Here is a 23,199-nt window from a genome sequence, read left to right on the forward strand (position 1 = left end):
ACTGGCACACACCACCACAACATACACAGGGCTGGCACAACACACCACCACGACATACACAGGACTGGCACAACACACCACCACGACATACACAGGACTGGCACACTACCACAACATACACAGGACTGGCACAACACACCACCACGACATACACAGGACTGGCACACTACCACAACATACACAGGACTGGCACACTACTACAACATACACAGTATTGGCACAGTCCATCTTACGTCGTAATACAGAGGACAATGGCACGCTTCACCATACACCACAATAAACAGATCTCAATAAACCAAATAGGAAGGAAAAAATAAAGAAAAAATATCCATTACAATCTATCAGACGGAGGCGACCCTTCCGTTCTTATGTTCAGGATGACAATATTCTTGTCTGTCTTCACCAACACCCTTCAGAGCCTTCTCCACCACAATCTTCTTGACATCCTTTTTGCCCTTCTCCACCACAGGCTCCCCTCATGCCTGCGTTCGACGGTGAACGAAAATGTTATTACAGTAGACCGATAGCTTGGTAGAACTTCGCAATAAAGTTACCTGTTGACAACATCAGTCACAACGTGTTGGGGATGGAGGTTTATGGTGTTGGGAGGGGAGGGGTAGATTGTGTTGGGGATTTGGACGGAATGTAGATGGATACTAGAGAAGGAGGAGGAGGAGGAGGAGGGACCGAACAAGCAATGGGTGGAACGTCCCACTGACTCCCAGTTTAGCCCAAATCTTGGTGTCCCGTGCCGTGAACTGAGCCAGAGTCTGGTGTTCGGCATCTCTCACCTATGGCTCTCCGGGGAACCACTTGTAAACGAAAAATATTCGAAAGGTATACCTCTGTCTTTACCGAAATTGCAAGACTCACACCCACCGAACAAAAAAAATTGGGCACATAAAACAACATCGTACAGAGAAGCACCAACAAGTACACAAATACACAAAAATACCTTCAGAAACACACGAAAACACATTAATTATCCGTATCATGTTTTCTTCTCCCTTTTCCGAAATTCTATAATCTTTGGATAATTGATTCATTAACCATCAAAGGGGCGGTAATGGAAGGGAAGCCCCTCTCATCTCCTAGGAGAACCCGCGATGATTCGTCCACTGATGATTTAGAATTCTATATCTTATTTAGAGTTACCTTTTATGGCTAATCATGTAGTAATCTATATTTCTATCCTTAGGATTTATTTCACAGATGTTCATAGCATTAAACCATCTAAATTGTTTCTTATTCACCCTTTATGAACACTCCTCCACTTTAAAGGAATTTTACCGATCGGCTCTTAATGGCGTTACCGCATTCTTCGTTTTATCTAGTTTCTTATAAGACTTACGGTCACACGTACTGTTCTCCAGCTTTTGCCACACGGCCATATAATAAGACGACCCTGTCGTGCAGTCATTGATTCTTCTCTCTCTCGTCCTCAAGTCCAACCTAAAGGCCACATATCCAGCGTTGCCCTTTGTTCTTGCATTTCCTACGATTATCTTTCATTTGACTTCTCACGTTTTGCAGCTCATTCATCCACGAAAATTTTCTTATTCTATCTTGATTTCAATCCAGTCTCCCTACCTTACTCCTAGGATTTGCAAAAGTCAAATGCCTGACCAAATCACAACAGAAAAAGAAAAAAAAAATTCCTTGACAGCTTATCTAAGCTGTCATACATCATCTACTCGTATCGTTTTCTGAGAAATGTACGTCTCACTCTTTTATATCTTTCACTCATGGTTCATCGAGTCCTTCTCTGCCTCTGTGGGAAGTTTTCTCTTCAAACCTAGGAAGCTACAGTCAACTTTCCTGTGTCTCTTAAGCTAATCCTCATAGTTCTTTGGACTTATTATACTCCCCTTCATCGACACTCAACTTTTCATTGTGCTTTGCTGTAACTCTGACGTTTATTTTCCACCCTCATCTCTGCACCACCAACCTTTCATCTGTTGCTCCCAGGGACGACTGAGAAGTATGGTTGCAAACTATTCTTATTCGATGATTCTATTGGCAAGTTCGTCATTTTTGTCATAAACGTGAGAATGGTGGCGTGTTTGCCCATTGCATTTCGCCACCATCTCCAACACGTCAAGTGGGACGTTCTTATTCTTTTTATTATTCCCTCGACCTTCAAGTCGAACAACGTGCGTTCTCAAAGTGCGTTATATCCCTTCTACGAATGTGCCTCTTAAGGATAAGCTCTCCAGTTCTGTTTTGATTCATCCTTCTCTTGTGTTTAGAAGGCCTCATACTCTCCTCTGATTTCTTTAAATACAACTTTAAACTCTTTCTTTGCTTTTCATTCACTGATCCCAAGATTCCTGATCTAATAATAATCCCACAAAATATTCAGAATGTATTTTGTCGTCTGGTAGTTTTCTAGAGATCATGTTCCTCAGTTCGTGGTCTTTCTCTGTTGTAGCCAGCCTCACTGTACTGGTGTCATTATGAGATACAGAAGAGACACTCGTCTTACTAACGTGGACAGCTCCACCTTGTCCCCACTCACGTTTAAGACTCTGATCATCCCGTCGACCAGCAGCCGTGCTGCTGACTCTCCCACAGTCCACACATCAACTAACACATCTCCTGCCTTCATTGCAGACTATTTCTATATCAAACAAGTCTCGCGGATCTGTTGCGTGTTCTGGCTTCATCGCTACACCCCAGCCTGACATCTCACACACAGTCTTCTCGCACATGCATGTTCCCCCTGGTCCCTCTCCCTCATCTTGCAACAACACTTTTCTCTCTCTCCCTAATGAACTTGTTTGCAATACTTCTGATACGGTCGGGGTGTTCAGTCCTTAACCCTCTGAGCGTTCATCTCCGTCTCCTTATGACTGATTGGTTTTCAGGCATTTATTTGAGGCGTCAGTGGCAATAACGGAGGCAGAAGTTGGCACATGTACTGACCAGATCATCAAATGTGACGGTGCTCCACCTCCGGAAAAACTTAAGACTTACTCATCTCCTTCTTCTCTTTCTTTCGTTTCCCCTCTTCCATTCGAGGCCAAGCCTCGATAAAGACTATTGTCCTTGACTGGGGGATCTAACATATTTAATGGGTATAGAGTTTCTAGCAGCGATGGTAGATGTTCCGGCAGCAGCAGTAATAGTAGTAGTTACGCGAACACAAAAAGTGACAACGACTTTAGCAGAATGACCAGTGATAAACGACTGAGTAAAACACCCGTTGTGCCTGTATCAACAATAGCAGTTGATGGTTGTAGGAGTGGCAGGTGTGGTAGAAAGAACAGAAGTAGTAAGAATTATCACAACCAGCATCTACATTCAGTAGTAGTAGTATTACAACTATTACTACCACTGCTACTCGTACTACTACTACTACTACTACTACTACTACTACTAGTAATACTACCACTATAAACTAGTAGCAGAATTGGTAATATTAGCGAGACAAGACAAAAGCCAGAGGACACACATCATGTCACACAGGGGTATAGCATGAAGACGTTTCACACATCGTCCAGTCTATGGCACTCAGGCCAAGTGCCTAGCAACTCCCTCTTGGCTGTTTACAAACAAGTGACCAACTGCCCTCTTACCCCTTGTTCTGCTGAGCTCAGGGATCGCGGTCCTAACATCTGTAACCTAAACATGCTTGAGGATGCAGAATAAACAATGAGTGGTGTCAAATTGCAGCGGCTTGCATTGAGTTTAAAGGCACGTGCTTGTGGTGATTTTTTTGCAGTTGATTGCAATTGGAGAGAGAGAGAGAGAGAGAGAGAGAGAGAGAGAGAGAGAGAGAGAGAGAGAGAGAGAGAGAGAGGCGCAAACACATATGCCTATATACATGGACGAAAAAAAAAATTACCCATCAATAGCACACCAGAAACATGGCCAGGAACATGGATAACAACACGACTCCACGAAGAATTTGAACACCAGAGCCTCATCAAGGAACAAGAGATCCCTGTACCAACAAACCATTAAAAAAAGTACAATCAGAATCTCTAACAAGGACTCAATAACACAACATAAGACAAAGTGTAAGAATGGCTAAAAGCACAAAACTTCCCCTTGCAACACGTCTTCAACCATGATTGTTATCATGATCAGGACCTTAGGCCATCGTCTTCACCATTATCAAGTCACTAAGGATCCTATAAGGCATGAACTCATATTTCGAAACTGTGTCGTATCCTAAGGAGTTTTCTCCTTCGCAAATTGTCATTCAAGTCTTTTGTTTAATGTCTTTTGCCAGTGTTTGACTGACCACAGTCATCAGGCACTGGTCTGTAGGTGTAATTACCTGTTTGTAATGACATAGTACCGGACAGGAAGGGAGTGTGTGTGTGTGTGTGTGTGTGTGTGTGTGTGTGTGTATGTGAGTGTGGTGATGTCACCATGCCATCGCAACTGAAACATATTTCAACTTATAGCAACACAGCCACATTTTCATTACCTACACCTGCCATTTATCATTACACTCGTCTGCAGTCCCCTCCAGCCATTATTATTTCCGAGTGGCAATATCTTGCTGTAGCAACGTACAGTAAGAAAAGGAACTGAACGAACCCCAACCCACCATGAACACCACCACTACCGTACTCCACCACTACCACCACAACTACCACCATCTTAGATAACCACTATCACTACCATCAGCCAGTGCCATCAACGCGACTCCAACTACCATCACCTCCCCCACCACTTCAGAGGACCCACTCTATTGTTGTCAGTTTTTCTTCCTGTTGAATATTCACTTTCCGTGTCAACCAAAGCATTGCTTAAAAGATGTTTCCACTGTATGCATCTTTTCCTCTCGTAAGCTTTGTGTCTTTGAATCCAGGTTATCACTATATATATATATATATATATATATATATATATATATATATATATATATATTTTTTTTTTTTCTTTTTTAAACTATTCGCCATTTCCCGCGTTAGCGAGGTAGCGTTAGGAACAGAGGACTGGGCCTTTTTTTGAATATCCTCACCTGGCCCCCTCTGTTCCTTCTTTTGGAAAATTTAAAAAAAAGAACGAGAGGGGAGGATTTCCAGCATAATGATTATGCATTGAGATCTAGAAAGGTGCCTTTTAGCATAAGTAGATCTATAACTTTCACAAACTTTTAACTTTGTACGAAAAATGGATCTTTTTGGCCACTGGAGGCTGAGAGAGGCCCATTCCTTTATTACATTTATGGCTCAGACTTTGGTCTTGGTATGATAATAATACCTTTTCAGTGATTAAGGAGAAAGAATCGCTCTTCTCTTGAAATATCAGATATATATATATTCTACAACGACAGTTTGTTAAGCAGGTACTTATTTCATTTTCTTCGTAGTAAAGAGAACAGCGTATTTCTTACACAAATGATATACGCCTATTACCATCTATCTTCGTAAGGAAGTCTCACACTGCTGATGTAGTTCTGACGGTATCCTCCAAAAAATAATTTTTTAGTCCGCCATATTTTTATTTATTGATTAATCATTTTTGGCCCATCGTTTGTCTTTTGTTGGTCTCATCAAGAATTATAATACATTCATCGAGGGATATTAATCACGATCAGTACAAAATATGATACCATGAAAATTTAAATGATTGACCAATGAACCCACTCGCCAAAATGTGAGAGTCTCATAAATTTCCCATCTTTTATATAGAAAGTTTTAGTCGTATCATCGCAAAGTGTATAGCGTTAATCTAAAATTCTTTTCAGAGACTGACAAGATTAATTATCACTTCACTGACATGACCTGTCACTCTCTCATGGAAGAACAGCTACAGGAACCAACCAGTTAACAATAAATATTGCAAAAAATTTTGTATTTCGACAAAAATAATCTAAGGATCTCCGCGCACATTTTATGTATTTTGAGCAACAGATCGGCATTATTAACATCGGCTCCCGATGATGAGTTACCTTGCCTTGGCAAGGCTTTATCCCCTAATAACGAGTCATGAAACATAAGAAGAAACCTGAAGGTAAATGAACACGTTTCTGACGGTGTGACGCATTAGGTGTTTCATCATCTTGAAAAATACTCAGGCGAAAGAACACATGCAGGGGATATCCGATGGAAAAAGAAGTGCACTAGACTTATATCTTCAGGAAATAATAGAATATAAACCTTAACGTATGGATATACTACAGCTGGAACCTATACAAGACACTGCTGTTAATATAAACCTTAACGTATGGATATACTACAGCTGGAACCTATACAAGACACTGATGTTAACATGTCATGACCTACACACCTGGTGAAGTCATCTACACGTAATGTTACCAGTCTTAAATCCAATTGTTTTTCGGATGATATCAGCCGTGTTAACATGCTAACGTACAACCCTTCTAGCTCTCTCTTATTTTTGTCTTCTATCGTCGGTACGGATACGATATCACATGTGGAGTACTCGTGACTGTGAGTATTTAGTAGACCCTCATATACGTAGACTATCACTCGCTAAGAGGCGGAGAGTAGGAGTTAATCCAGTCCTCTCTAGAGGCTGAGGAGTGGCATTATCAACCTAGACTTCTAAGACTATGGACCTGCTGATATCCAGCCTCCCCACCCACTCCTTCCCTAACCCCAACTGTTGTAGCAGTACATCCATTTCGAGAGGGTCGAAAGACGCAAAAATCGAGTCCTTTCCAATCTCGAGGAATGACAGGATCCCAGCCCTCTGGTGACAGGCCCTCGTTTGAGCCGAGTGGTAGTGACTCGAGCCTATCTGGTGCTGGGGAATGATATTGACCTAAACCCCTCCCCCACTTCCCTCTGGAGTTGATGATGCAGGGTTCTGGTGACCTTAAAGGGACACTGCTGACCTCTAATCTCCTCCAGTATGGACTAATGGCAGTCCGCCCGGCTATGGTACCGACTGTGTCAAGCCAAAGGTGAGGTGGAGAAGCGTCAAGGGACCAGCAACGTGTCGCCTGTGGGTGGAAGTTGCTTAGGGCCGCACGCCACCCTGCCCACGGAATGCTAAGTGAAGCTATCGATTGTTGTTTCCCCTTCGAACCCCCCCATCCCCTTCCTCTCCCCAACTCCTCTACCTCTCCCCACACTCTCTCTCTCTCTCTCTCTCTCTCTCTCTCTCTCTCTCTCTCTCTCTCTCTCTCTCTCTCTCTCTCTCACCCCAAGCCTTACAACACTCCATCCTCTCCTCCTCATTCTCCAACACCCAAACCTCCTCAGCTCCCAACTCCCTTCCTCTTCTACCGCAAAAACCCCTCACAATCATCACCTCTCCTCCGACATTGCTACAGTGCCTCGCGTCCTCTTCCACCAAACCTCCCTCGATACTCGACCATACTCTCCTCACCCCAGGTTTGAACCCCACCACTGACCACCAGCCAACTCCTCCACCTCACCCCAGGTTTGAACCCCACCGCTGACCACCAGCCAACTCCTCCACCTCACCCCAGGTTTGAACCCCACCACTGACCACCAGCCAACTCCTCCACCTCACCCCAGGTTTGAACCCCACCACTGACCACCAGCCAACTCCACTCACCCAGTTGAACCACCATGACCACCACCAACTCCTCCACCTCACCCCAGGTTTGAACCCCACCACTGACCACCAGCCAACTCCTCCACCTCACCCCAGGTTTTGAACAATCCTCCACCTCACCCTTGACCCACGACCACCAGCCAACTCCTCACTCACCCAGTTACCCACCACGCACAGCAATCTCCACTCACCAGGTATGACCCAGACACCACATCTCCCTCACCGATTCTGTGACTATCCATCGAGGCTGCGGCTCACTGAGAGATTTTCATTACCAAAACAGACAAGGGAATCAATACAGCTAATAGCAATATGTGGTAGAGACCAGATCGCTTGCTCAACTTTCTTACATTCTACGTTGATGTATGCAACTGCGGACTTTACTCCCATCGCCTTACAATATATTGAATAACACCTACACTGGATAGAAAAATATAATGGCTTTTGTTATCCTGCGTTTGATAAGGTAAAGGAGGCCGGATCTATACCAGTTTTAGTCCTTTGTTTTTTTTTATATAAAATCTAGCAGTTCCGTTTACATCAACAGTCCGTATATCCTTAAGAACCCGACTTTAACAGTGACGAATCATCTCGCGATGCGATCTTGAAATGCTATTATGAAAACTTCACTTTCTAGTTTGACATCTTCTAAAAACAGACTAATAAGAAAAGGGATCAGGGAAAGAGAAAACTTATTTGAGAAGGATATAATTACAATAATAAAGGGGGTCACGGATAGGAAGAGTAATTACAAGCGTGTTCTACACGTGTAACAAATCGATGATGAATAGCAAATTATAATCTCGTCGAATCTTTTCCAAATTTTCTGTAAGCAGAAGAAAAACGTCTCTGGATCACTGGAGGCATTATCTGCGGCAAGAATTTGGGAGGTTTATTTAATTCCATGCGTTTCTTATCAATGTCCGACGCCTGATCTTCTTGGTCTGTGGTGGAGATGAGATTATCACTGTTCAAGTTCAATATTTACATACAGAAATATGATTCACGAGTGAGGTGCACCTCTCTTTCTGTTTCACAAATTATGGAGCTGAGCTTGGGTCCTAGTGCCTCCTCAAGAGTTGATGATATATATATATATATATATATATATATATATATATATATATATATATATATATATATATATATATATATATATATATATATATATATATATATATATATAATGAGATTCTTCGTGAATATCAAGCAAATACTATGTACGTTCGGTACTTGAGAGTGGCCAATTTCGCCAGAGAGAGAGAGAGAGAGAGAGAGAGAGAGAGAGAGCTGTGCATTTGATGTGAACAAGAAACGGAGAGAAAGAAAGACCTTCAACACTGCTTGAAGATAAACCTAGAATATTGACATCTAGCGACGATAAATTTGACGTCTGATACTCCTAAGGTTATGGTTGAGATGGCAGGCGAGAGATGGCTAGAGAGAGATCGCAGGAGAGAGAGAGAGATGGCTGGAGTAATACGGGCAGGCGAGAGACAGCTTGGTGAGGGCAGAGATGGTACGCGAGGCTGTTCGTTCATTCACCTGAAGCGCAAACTCCCGGCGACCGGGAGGCTCTGGTCCCTTGACGAACCCTGAGGAGTTAGGAGCACATCATACACGGTGAAGATATCGTATAATCTGGCCCCTCGGAAGGCACTTCACTCTTCAAGTCTAGATTATGAATTTCAAAAATAGAATACAAGACTCGTTTTGTCGCTAAATAATCTTTTCCTGAAGAGTACTTCGAAGGCCACTGTTGGGATTTACGAGAACGAATCGAAGTGAGCCGACGAAAGTAAACCATGAAATTCAGAGTTCGCTCAGCGCGATGAATTTATAGTCAGTTGAAGGAAGGGCATCTGAAGCATTCTCCGGGTCTCGCTACATTACCTGGGATTTATTCATCTGAACACTTACCATACTGGGACAAAGTCAATATAACAAAATGAGTTCTGAAGACAAATTCATGGATGAGCTCTTTTGCTTTTCCTTTTTATACAGTCTCAATTTCTGCCGATCTATCTATCTATCTATTACTTCGTCTCTCGCCCTCCAGCTGGATGGTGGAACTTAATGTCGTCTGTTTACACATCCCTTTATCCTTGTACTATCATTTGCTCACATTCCATCACTTCAGCCACCCTCACGAATGCCACTCCCGAGGCACACACACTCCCTCACTCTAGCCATCCACATTACCCGCAGTCTGTCCCCTTTCCACTCCCTCCTCTCACCTTCTTCATTATACACTCCCTTCCTGAATATTTACGGCAATATACCTTCGCAGCGGGTGTGGGAGAGAGAAAACGGAATATCGATGAGAAACGGGAAATCAAACCATACGTCCGTACCTTAAGAAAATGTACAGCTAGGATGGTAGACTAAAAAAAAACTTGTCTTCAATCTAGGAAGGAAGAAACTCATGTTGTACTATTTGTATCGAATCTCGTTTATGATCCGTGACCGTCACCAGCAAAAGAATGATTAAGAACTGTCACGAACAACAGCACCTTACGATGAACTGAATCATTTCGTCTATGATACGTAGATAGATTCAACAACATGTATAGACAATACAGCATCAGCTTATATATGATCAGAATCACATATCTATCAGTTCGTAGTATCAATCGTGTATGCAGGCAGTACACTATATTCCTAAGATAGTTGACTAAAAGGCGAGGAATTTCTTACAAGGACACACAGAAAAAAAAAAAAAAGGCAAACGCCAAGAGGATATGACTTGCTCAGTTGTCTGTTATGTCAAGTCCATGAAGACGTCACAAAGTCATACGCAACTTCAACAAGACACAGACAAAGATCGCAATATGCCAACAAGATACGCAAGGAAAGAGTGTTTTGTAAGATAAACTACCTACCCTGAGACTCGACCAATTTCTAAAGCCTGGCTGGTTCCATTCGGCCGCTCCTGTGGGAGGGCTATTTATCCCTGAACCAAAGCTTTTATCCACCCACTTACACGCCTGGCTAGTACCTTGCTGGTTAGTACCATAGATGTTCAGCAGCTCCAGCGGAGTGAGGCGAACATTTCTAATTGGATGTCATTGTAAACTTTAAGCAATTATCTTCATAGTTAAGCAAGGGTTGTCGTTCGATTACGTACCGCTGTTAAGAAAATGTTTTCGTACCAGTTATCTCTCGTGCTGAAATATCTTTCATTAAGGGGATGTCAAATTCTGTGCATCATAACCGTACTTATTGGTACGTAAATGAACCCTATAGATCTCCAAGTAGTGAGCATAGATGTATAACCAGTAACTGCAGCAGGAGAAAGTCTCATAAGAGAGTAGTGTATAGAAAGTTTGTGAGATTAGACTAACCCTCCCCCATTAACTTTCGGATCGCTGCTTTCTATCTGCTTTCTCTATTTTTTTTTAATAGATTTAGTTTTTACACCACTACAAATTACCTTCCTTGAACCCCTGTTTTCTTCATATAATCCACTGTCTAGATCCAGCTTTCTATGTATTTTGTATACTGTATTCAGCCCTCTTGTTATTTTCCTTTTGAACAACTCACTTTCCCTTGAGGACAGGAAGAAACTTGCATGATACCGGAACTTTCCTCTTCGTCAAGACGTTTCCTAATCACTAACCACCAATTTAATTATGTCCGAGACAAGAGTACAGTAGAAATCTTAGATGTCTTTTCGCCATGATTGAAGGCAGGCAGAATACCTAGCTATTCAAGCAAACATAATTCTTGTAGAAAAAAAAAAATTCGGCGAAGAAAGGGCTGAAAATTACATCACTGGTGATTTATATATAAGTGCATGCACAGTTAAACAGGGTTTTATAACAGTGTGCAGAAATTTTCCATCATTTTTGAGAAATAGCACCAATTAATATCGTTTCTGGAATTCATCTAAATATCAACACAAACTAAAGATACTTATTATCTGTGGTATTACTTCTTCCTCAGTAGAGAGGGCATACCATGTCTTCTAGTTCCTTTTGGTTATTGTTTTACCCTCAACATCACTATCATTTTCACTGTATCTTACGTGCCTCCATTCTATCATTATGAAAAGGGTATTACCATCCAATCATCATTGTCAGAGATGGTGTTCTAATTCCATTGTCGGAAAAAAGGGGGGGTTTTCATCCTTTTGCAACCATCAAGAAAGTTTCCACTGATCCCTGTGTCAACCCGTCGGTTTTCAAGTCTTTTCAACTCGTGTCTTTAGGTATCTCAGTCATATTCTTGTTCTCCTCGACCGACATCTTCAGTAAACTACTCTTCCCAGGAAAGCCACCACTATGTGACCTTCAGACCTCTCCTGTGTATGCGTCAAATGTGTCTCTCTATATATACATATTACGCTGGGTTTGTAAGTCGTAATATGGAGCGAGAAGGGCAAGGATATGACGTAATATATCCCTGAAGGATCCTTTTGTGATACGATGCGCCATATGTCTCCACACACACACACACACAACTGGAGATATGTTACCAATTTAGACAATGTAGCCTTAAAGACCTTCGCCTTACACAGAGATGCCACATTATGCCATTAACCTTCCTACTACAAACTTCAAGCATATAACTGAACACCCTCATCTTATCTATTCCAACTCTCTCTCTCTCACAATCTTGACTACAGAGATCACCTTCGTAGGTATCTTGAAATCGTTTCGAAACGCATATGCGGTGGTCTTAACCTTCTATTACAGACTCCCACGAAGGCTTTAAGATGACTTGAAGAGCAATAAGTTGTAAAGTAGCAACTCGGAGCAGTTTCAGAGACCCTCAGTGCGCCATTAGAAGTATCATGTAGTACCAATTACCGGTCGAACACCATACAAAACCGCCTCTGTGAACTGAACGGGACTTTGTATTGCTCACTTACTTGCGCAGCTTTCAAAAGAATTGTATTTTTCTGTTTTTCAGTTCCATTTTTTTTTTCAGAATGTTATTTGGCATTCGCCGTTACCACTGACTCACATTTGCACTCTCTCTCTCTCTCTCTCTCTCTCTCTCTCTCTCTCTCTCTCTCTCTCTCTCTCTCTCTCTCTCTCTCTCTCTCTCTACCGTATTCCGAAGTAATATCACCCTCTCTCCAGATATTCCTCGGTCAGAGCAGCTCAAGGAAGTGCTCATAGATCGTCTCTCCACCTACGAAAAAAGTGGAAAGATACAAAAAAGGAAATCTCATTAATCAGGCAAACCATGGTAATATGAAAGTCATTAGCTGTACAAACGTTGAAGTCGTGATCAAATGACCTCCTTAACCTTCAAAATATCATCACAGTCAGACTCAAAACTTAGGGAAACGTTTCGACGAAATGGAAATGCAAGATTGATAATAAAGGTGATGATGAGTGATGGTGATTAAGGAGCCATCCTTCTTAGGACTTTCCGTAAACATCGGGTCAACACAGGACTAAAGAACATCATACCAGGCGTACTGATATTTTGATTGGACAATAAACAGAAACATACGAATCATACTGAGGCTTGGCCATTAGATTTACCCGAGCTGGTAATATCTTAAATCTATGACACTCTTAAAGGACAAAACGCGATGTTCTATGACGAAGACCTCCAAATTACGCATATGTTAAGAGAAATGACGCTGTAAGAAAAAAAAAAAATCAAGTAAACCTGACCGATACAGAAAGAGGTAAACTTTAATATAAAGTCGAGTTAATTAGAAACTAAATTTGGGAAAAAGCAATCAGTCATTAACTGGGGAAAATGCCTTCTGATTTGATCTCGGGGACAGCTCGTCGTTTTTATTTTCTTCTGACCAACACCTGATCATGAAAATGTAAACATATGCATTATCAAACTGCCTTCAGCTGGGTTGAGTTAATATCTGCTTTTATATACCTTTCCTTGCTGCTTTGCGCTATATATAATTTATATGTATGCATATACATATATTTTTTCACCTTATAAGTATATGTATGCGAACAATGTAGCCATGAAGTATTTGAAAATAGTATCAAAATGAGAACAAAGTAATCGCACAATTGTTTTTGAATACACCTGTTCCTTTCTGCCTAACTGAAAGCCTTCGAGAAATAGTAATCCTCTTAAGAAATTTTGCTATGGTCTATAATAACTTGACATTACTCAGCAAGTAGTGAAGTTAACAGTAAGTGTCAGTATATTTTATGACGTGTTTACATTAAATGATAGCGATTTCCAGTAAGGGTAATACTAGTTTTGGCATATCTTTAGACTAGTGTCGGCTTACGTATGAATTCCATGATAATGAAGACATATGCAGTGTCGATGCCATGCAAACTCTATAAGAAATAATGCATTCTTGATAAAGAAAATCAACGTCAGTTTGACGACGTTCACTTAGAGAAAGAATCAAAGACTATATATCGTAGTTAGATCAACGAGAGAGCTGAGTAATAGACTCGGATACACTTCGTCACTTTCCGCTCATCATCTCTCAGGTTAGCGCGGAAAGAATTTCGGAGCGCAAAAATGCCACCAGAAGCTCTCCGTAAAACGAGAACAAACGACTGCTCAGGCAGAAGGCAGGATGCACTGGTGAAAATAGAGGAATTGGGAACGCACAAAGCCAATTGTTCATGAACCGAAGAATGCTTCAGGTATGGCTCATGTAGGCGTTTCGAACGATCAGTCGTTAGATTTCACCGAAGCCTTTAGTGACGTTTATGAACTTTACCGAAGCATCGAGCAGTTAAGAGATGAAGCAGAGGAGGAGGAAGCGTCCCCTCTCTTTTTCTCTGTCCACAGTAGCTGGAAACCAAACTTCCCTTCCCATCAAGTGGGGAAAATAACGAGAGAGAAAAAAAAGCAAGGCTTCCAGAGTGATCGAGTCAACACATTAGTTAATGAACGAGAGAAATCTGACGCTCTGTCTATTGCTTCGGCCAGAACATTTGTTTCGTTTCGTCGCCTTGCAGGACATACCATCCCTGAAGAGTCAGTCACTGCCCCAGATACGTCCCTACTCTCCCCCCGAAGACTCAGTTACTGCCCCAAGTAGATATGTGTCCCTACTAACCGCACCTCCCCTCACCGGTCCTGTTAGTTACGGGTCCCGCTGGCCCTAACCAGTCTCGTTAGTGACGGGTTTTCCATCGAGACCCAACCCGTCTCCATTTGTGAGTTACGCGTTCCATCAGCAAGCAAGCAAAATACACCTAAAGACGGATAATCACTTGGCTCGGGACTTTATTATGTTTGGTGATTATCCCACTCCGCTTGCAGGTTTTTTTTTTAGTTCAATTTATGCGTGTTTAAGGAATTCATAACGGATCACAGATAGATTATATCTTTTATCATTTTTCTATCGTTTCTCAGGTGACGTAAATTTCAGTTCTAATCCACATGTATGATCTCGATGTTACATCTTCCCTGTCCCCCCACAGGATCATTTACATATAAATACCTCCGGCGTTGTATCTAGGAATGATTAAGGTCATGCGAAATAATAAATGCAATATTTCTTCTTCTTTTTTTTTTTTTTTTTTTTTGGCAGAGAAATTAGAATTTCCAGCTTGAAGACTTGATGTGGGAGGGCAGATACGGGGAGAGAGGTGAGGAGGTCTGTTTCATTTCAGTATCAGATCTAGAGTTTTCCTCACATACGTATTGAACTCGTTTGGATTGTGAACATCTGAACGTCAGCAGATGGTTCAAAAAGTCAGACAGTCAATATTCGTATAAGTTTCTGTTACAGTCGCTTTTTTTTCCCCTTTTGTTTACGCAAGGCCTTTCGCCATATGCCCTTTAACAGGCGTTTTGTACCTAAGCACCCTCTCTCTCTCTCTCTCTCTCTCTCTCTCTCTCTCTCTCTCTCTCTCTCTCTCTCTCTCTCCCTCTCTCTCTCTCTCTCTTCCTCCATAGTTGGGTTCCAGGGGTGGATGCTAATATCTGAACTTTACATGAAATATTCATGAATGACAGGCCAGTAGAATGTGGAACAGTGATGCAGTGAATATGTAAAGATATTACCAAGCTTCTAGCTGTTTCTTAATTCATTTACAAGTCTACACACACACACACACACACACACATACACAAACACATGCGCGAGGAAACACACAAGACACAAACAGACCAAAACAAGAGGGTTACAAAAAAAGATAAAGCCAAGATGAACCTCATCTAATTTGCCACTGTTGTTCTATGTGATGTATCCATTATCTTCCCTGGCTCTCAGAATACATAATGACCTCACCATGCCTGTGTAGAGTAACCGAAAAACAAAAAGATATAAGGACGCATCTAAACAGACCGTCTTCGTAACGGCTGTAAAATAACCATGAGATCGGGACATTGTACGTATCACATTGCAGACATTCTTTAAACTTCATATACACAGCAAAATGAAAATAAGTACACACTGTAAATACGTTATCCCAGAATACTTCCCGCTTTTCAAGATTCTAACGAAAAACAACGAACGGTCTTATGAAGCATTTTTTTCTTTTTTTTTGGCCTGTGTAGTGAGAAACAGTGTTGTCGCACTTCTCCTCTCGACCCCTAACAGCTGACAGATGTGACATCAGTGCAAGAAGTAATGTTGCCACATATTTCGACCAGAGCTCATGTGTCCTACGGCCAGAGGACACCTTGACAGGTGGATGTGGCAACGGTGTAGGGACAACGAGGCGTTCCACCATGTTTGTCTCCTCACGTGGACTTTATTGCCGCAACTCTTTCATACTTAATGAGTCACCTGCTCATGACTTTTCAACCTTCCATTTCCATTTCTTTTACTCGGACTTCGGGGTTGTCGGAAGGGGTCTTCCTTATTACTTATTTTGCTAAAACTGTGCCTATTTCACTCGTCTTTAATCCAAGACACACACACACACACACACCCCACCACAGCAAATGTTGAGACACTGTGTGCTTATAGAAAGCCAGACAAATGAAGATACTAAAAGATCAAGAACACTGCGAGTAGATGATTACAGATCAAATTACGTGATATCAAGGAACCGGCAGAGGCACTTAACTGGTTCGTGGAAGGTGGATGAGAGAGAAAGCTTCAACACAGACAACTCACTAACCAGGTGTAACCTATGGTCTCCCAGCTTGGTCTGCCCTGATGCCAGCTAACGAGGCCTATTCATACAAATGCATGACCAATCAAGAGCCAGCTCACATCTAGTTGGCCAATCAGGAGGTTACTTGTACACTTAGCTTGGTACGAAAACCAAAAGAAAACACGATGGTTGGTCGTTTGGGTTGTAGGCCAATCAACTGCCCGAAAATGCCGTCAACGTATGACTACCAATTCTGAAGACACTGTGAGGCACCTTCTTCAGGTGTTCAGTATAATTCTATGACCCATACAGGCTGTTGTTGCACTTATATGGCTCCTTGAACACACGATTTTCACTTGTTTTTCGCCGTGTCAGAAATGTCACTGTTGCTTGCCATAGTTCTCGCGTAAAGTGTTAGTATGCAAATAAGTGTGCAGACCCCATACCTAAAAGTCACAAACTTTGCATGAGTCTTTTCAAAGTGATATATTATCTTTTTTTTCGTTGTATGTTCAGGGAGATATGGCAGGGACTGTAGTTGTCCAAGGAGGAACAGAGATGTGGTGTTGTGTTAGAATTTGCCTCCAGGATTACTCTTAGACAGACACATAGACATAATGCTTCGTATTCATACGTCCGTAAAGTACAAGAATGCACAGTAACCTGCACCCATACTTACACAATGTCCACATCATTTCGTGATTTCGCAACGAGCATCATTAAGTTATATTAGGGAATATTAACAAAATGTTTTGCACTGAAGATTGCAAATGACTACAGATACTTTGAGTGTGACTGTGGAGCCTGGCAGAGTAAGAGCAAGACTCTAACTGTAATCAAAGAGAAAGACGAGAGGAATAGAGCTGGTCTTATTGCCATTCCATCTCATAGTACTGAAGACGTTCCTGCAAAGAAAAAAAAATTAAAACAACGTTCGAATTTGATGACGTTCATGTGAGGTTCTGATTCCTAGAGCCATTCGGATTTCGTCGGTGAGATGGGCTCTGGGCTCTCGAAGTTAGAGCGAGTCAGGAGAGTGGGCTTAAGTTAGGTGGATGTGAGTAACTTGGAGGTAGAGTACATGTAGCGTGGGGACCTGGTTGACGCAATTTCTCAAACACTAGTGTGTAAATCTCAGGAACCAGGGTTTAATAGAGGTCAGAGGATACACAGACCTCAGACACAAATGTTTGGTCCTCAGTCATTCCATCCTTTTAGCCTTCCCCACTCACTACACTCCCCCCAGCTATATAACCTAGCCCCTAGTCACCTCACACTCCCGCTTAGACACACTGTCCTCCTCCAGCTACGGCCAGGTCCTCACTCATTTCACTCTTCAAAACCCCATATCGTCGTCTCCGTGTGCTCTCACAGCTCTCCCGTCTATCAAACACACTGCAGCTTTTATACCTGCCTCCCATGATCTACCCGAGCGTCGCCTGGTCCCACCTGAACGTTATCTCCCGACCAGCCCCTCGTCCCACGTCATCCTAAGGATGTGCTTCAGGGCATAACCTACGAGAGGATTCCCTTGCTGTAGGAAAAGCTCCTCCTCTGAGTGGTCGTCACTAGAAGACACGCCTCTTGAAAAGTATAAACGCAAAACTCTATAATGTTTATAATGAAACAGAAGAATGAACGAGCCAATGTATTGGTAAAGTTTATTGATTATATTGTTCTTCATTTATCTTTTACCTGGAAATCACGATGATTATTCATGAGAAAGTATCATTAGCTAATGAATAAGATATTAACGCTTACGTATATTACTCAACTGTATCATAATTTTTGTTTATTCGAGTGTAGTGTAGGGAGTTGATGGCGTTGAATCTTCTCCAAGAGGTGTTGCCGAGGACACAAAGCCCATCATGTTCACTCACACTAGCACCCTTCTTACTCCCATGGTCACGTCCTCATCACCCAAACACTCATTCAAATTAGTACTTCTTTCACATTTATCTAGACCGATATTCATCCCTGTCGGACGTACACACTCATTTATACAGGATTAGAACCTCTATCGTCCCACACACTCTCAAACTGGGATCCACGTCAACCACAGACATTTACTTTTCCCCATCACCTCTCTCCTCTCGTATGGAAACACCATCTCGTTCACACACTCATTCATGCTAACACTCCATCCCCCCCCTCTCCACCTCTCCCACGCACTCACTTGCTCTAGTGCTCATCTCACACTCTCTTCCATACTGCCACTCACACACCCACTCTCACTCACGCACTCACATCGGCGCCCCACTTACCAGCGCGGTCGTACAGTTATTCACATTCAATGAGATGATTTCCGTATGCACTCTCTCTTTCTCATCATTTGTTGGCTATCATATTATATATCAATCACACAACGCAAGTCTTGTTGTCTATTTTATCCAGTTCAGTCATTAACGTATTTTCTCTGTATATCTCATAGTTCCAAGATCGTGTCTATTATATTTCTATGTCCACAATTTTTCTAACATATCTTTTCGTCGCAAATGCAACTTCTTTTCTCATCTCGTTAGTTTCCATAGTTCCCTCAAGCATTCTCAGGATGGCAGTCCAGAGCGCATTCATTTTGTGCATGTCTACCTATCTTCTGTACATGACCCTGCATTATCAGCTTTATCTTATTTCAAGCACATGAGATTGCTGCATCAGCTTTTGAGAAACAGTTCAACAAAGGTTTCACTCGGGCACCAAGTTTCAGCCATCAGTGGCTCTCGCGAATATACACAGCTTGTTCACTGTTTTTTTTTTAAGCATCTACCTCCATTTCTCTCGCCATCTGTACCTTCGCTAAGCTCATACCTATTTCCTAATCACAGTCCTTCTCTCCAGTACAAACACTTTACTCCTCCGTGCATTCACAATCAGTCTGCGATCTCTCACTTACCACTTAAATGCCTCATAAGTGTCTTGAAGCACATCTGTTGATGCTCGCGTTTGCCCGGTACTGCCCAGCAGGAGGTGGAGAAGCACTCAACTCCTCACCCTGGTATTGAACACTTAAGGACTGCCATTCATGCAATTCGCTTCTCCTCAGCTGCTACGCCCATGTGAATCAATACACTCAAGACTGTCTTTGTCTATTTTTCTATTGATCTATCTGTTTGTCTGTCTACATCTGTCTGTCTGTCTGTTTACCTATATCTATCTATCTATCAATCTATCTGTCTGTCTGTCTGTCAATTGATCTATCTATCTATCTATCATCTTTCTATCTGTCTATCTATTTATTTGTCTATCTATATATCTACCTCTCCATCTATATTGCATATCTATCTATCATATCTAATACATCAGAACCAAAAAATTGAATCGTATACGTACTGACTCTAAGAATCACTGACAAACCTAATCTTATCTTTATCTGTGGCAGTAGACCTCACAAGGTCAAGACCTCTCTCTCTCTCTCTCTCTCTCTCTCTCTCTCTCTCTCTCTCTCTCTCTCTCTCTCTCTCTCTCTCTCTCTCTCTCTCTCTCTCTCTCTCTCTCTCTCTCTCTCCTGGTTTCATCACTCACACTCCAAACTATTCACTGAGGACTGGCGATAGTGAGCTGATCAATACCTAATCAGCTTATTTAATGATTTAGTATGAAAACCTGATTGATAGATACGACCCTCCACCCTTAATGTACTCCCAGTTTGGTCACAGATACATACCTTGTTTATCTCTATTTCTCCCTGTTAACTTCCTATGATTAAGTCTGTTTTTCTTCCCCCACCCCCCCTTTCCCCTTTCCGCCTGACTCTCCACCATTTCCTCGGGGGTCCCCCCATTTCACTGTTTACATTTCACGAATGGATACAGTTTCACCGGCCATCCAAACAACATCGCCTACAGGCCCTCATAAATTTTGCACGAAAGGCCGTAAAGATTACCTTACCCTCCTCTTCAACATCTTATATGTTGCTTCACCCACTCCCAACGTCTTCCTTACCTCGCTCACGCCCTCGTGCCTTCCTCTACTTCTTTCGGTACACACACACACACACACACACACACACACACACACACACACACACACAGAGAAACAGTGTTGTCGCACTTCTCCTCTCGACCCCTAACAGCTGACAGATGTGACATCAGTGCAAGAAGTAATGTTGCCACATATTTCGACCAGAGCTCATGTGTCCTACGGCCAGAGGACACCTTGACAGGTGGATGTGGCAACGGTGTAGGGACAACGAGGCGTTCCACCATGTTTGTCTCCTCACGTGGACTTTATTGCCGCAACTCTTTCATACTTAATGAGTCACCTGCTCATGACTTTTCAACCTTCCATTTCCATTTCTTTTACTCGGACTTCGGGGTTGTCGGAAGGGGTCTTCCTTATTACTTATTTTGCTAAAACTGTGCCTATTTCACTCGTCTTTAATCCAAGACACACACACACACACACACACCCACCACAGCAAATGTTTGAGACACGTGTGCTTATAGAAAGCCAGACAAATGAAGATACTAAAAGATCAAGAACACTGCGAGTAGATGATTACAAATCAAATTACGTGATATCAAGGAACCGGCAGAGGCACTTAACTGGTTCGTGGAAGGTGGATGAGAGAGAAAGCTTCAACACAGACAACTCACTAACCAGGTGTAACCTATGGTCTCCCAGCTTGGTCTGCCCTGATGCCAGCTAACGAGGCCTATTCATACAAATGCATGACCAATCAAGAGCCAGCTCACATCTAGTTGGCCAATCAGGAGGTTACTTGTACACTTAGCTTGGTACGAAAACCAAAAGAAAACACGATGGTTGGTCGTTTGGGTTGTAGGCCAATCAACTGCCCGAAAATGCCGTCAACGTATGACTACCAATTCTGAAGACACTGTGAGGCACCTTCTTCAGGTGTTCAGTATAATTCTATGATCCATACAGGCTGTTGTTGCACTTATATGGCTCCTTGAACACACGATTTTCACTTGTTTTTCGCCCGTGTCAGATATGTCACTGTTGCTTGCCATAGTTCTCGCGTAAAGTGTTAGTATGCAAATAAGTGTGCAGACCCCATACCTAAAAGTCACAAACTTTGCATGAGTCTTTTCAAAGTGATATATTATCTTTTTTTTCGTTGTATGTTCAGGGAGATATGGCAGGGACTGTAGTTGTCCAAGGAGGAACAGAGATGTGGTGTTGTGTTAGAATTTGCCTCCAGGATTACTCTTAAACAGACACACAGACATAATGCTTCGTATTCATACGTCCGTAAAGTACAAGAATGCACAGTAACCTGCACCCATACTTACACAATGTCTCACCTCCACATCATTTCGTGATTTCGCAACGAGCATCATTAAGTTATATTAGGGAATATTAACAAAATGTTTTGCACTGAAGATTGCAAATGACTACAGATACTTTGAGTGTGACTGTGGAGCCGAGAAGAGTAAGAGCAAGACTCTAACTGTCATCAAAGAGAAAGACGAGAGGAATAGAGCTGGTCTTATTGCCATTCCATCTCATAGTACTGAAGACGTTCCTGCAAAGAAAAAAAAATTAAAACAACGTTCGAATTTGATGACGTTCATGTGAGGTTCTGATTCCTAGAGCCATTCGGATTTCGTCGGTGAGATGGGCTCTGGGCTCTCGAAGTTAGAGCGAGTCCAGCGAGTGAGCTTAAGTTAGGTGAATGTAAGCAACTTGGAGGTAGAGTACATGTAGCGTGGGGACCTGGTTGACGCAATTTCTCAAACACTAGTGTGTAAATCTCAGGAACCAGGGTTTAATAGAGGTCAGAGGATATACAGACCTCAAACACAAATGTTTGGTCCTCAGTCATTCCATCCTTTTAGCCTTCCCCACTCACTACACTCCCCCCAGCTATATAACCTAGCCCCTAGTCACCTCACACTCCCGCTTAGACACACTGTCCTCCTCCAGCTACGGCCAGGTCCTCACTCATTTCACTCTTCAAAACCCCACATCGTCGTCTCCGTGTGCTCTCACAGCTCTCCCGTCTATCAAACACACTGCAGCTTTTATACCTGCCTCCCATGATCTACCCGAGCGTCGCCTGGTCCCACCTGAACGTTATCTCCCGACCAGCCCCTCGTCCCACGTCATCCTAAGGATGTGCTTCAGGGCATAACCTACGAGAGGATTCCCTTGCTGTAGGAAAAGCTCCTCCTCTGAGTGGTCGTCACTAGAAGACACGCCTCTTGAAAAGTATAAACGCAAAACTCTATAATGTTTATAATGAAACAGAAGAATGAACGAGCCAATGTATTGGTAAAGTTTATTGATTATATTGTTCTTCATTTATCTTTTACCTGGAAATCACGATGATTATTCATGAGAAAGTATCATTAGCTAATGAATAAGATATTAACGCTTACGTATATTACTCAACTGTATCATAATTTTTGTTTATTCGAGTGTAGTGTAGGGAGTTGATGGCGTTGAATCTTCTCCAAGAGGTGTTGCCGAGGACACAAAGCCCATCATGTTCACTCACACTAGCACCCTTCTTACTCCCATGGTCACGTCCTCATCACCCAAACACTCATTCAAATTAGTACTTCTTTCACATTTATCTAGACCGATATTCATCCCTGTCGGACGTACACACTCATTTATACAGGATTAGAACCTCTATCGTCCCACACACTCTCAAACTGGGATCCACGTCAACCACAGACATTTACTTTTCCCCATCACCTCTCTCCTCTCGTAT

The 23,199-nt window shown here is 42.4% G+C and overlaps 1 long non-coding RNA gene and 1 pseudogene across 2 annotated transcripts in view; one reads left to right on the top strand and one right to left on the bottom strand.

Annotated features, from left to right (window-relative positions):
• LOC139764011 (uncharacterized) overlaps positions 1–16,565 on the bottom strand; it is a 50,188-nt gene extending 33,623 nt beyond the window's left edge. Inside the window, exon 1 of one of the 2 annotated variants that reach the window (XR_011716294.1) lies at positions 16,488–16,565. This is a non-coding gene — a long non-coding RNA (uncharacterized lncRNA). The remainder of the gene's footprint in view (positions 1–16,487) is intronic. The other variant, XR_011716295.1, reaches the window with a different exon arrangement.
• LOC139764146 (uncharacterized) overlaps positions 1–23,199 on the top strand; it is a 70,181-nt pseudogene that overhangs the window by 37,711 nt on the left and 9,271 nt on the right.

The sequence above is a fragment of the Panulirus ornatus genome, chromosome 48 (assembly GCF_036320965.1).
Source record: "Panulirus ornatus isolate Po-2019 chromosome 48, ASM3632096v1, whole genome shotgun sequence".
NCBI lineage: Eukaryota > Metazoa > Arthropoda > Malacostraca > Decapoda > Palinuridae > Panulirus > Panulirus ornatus.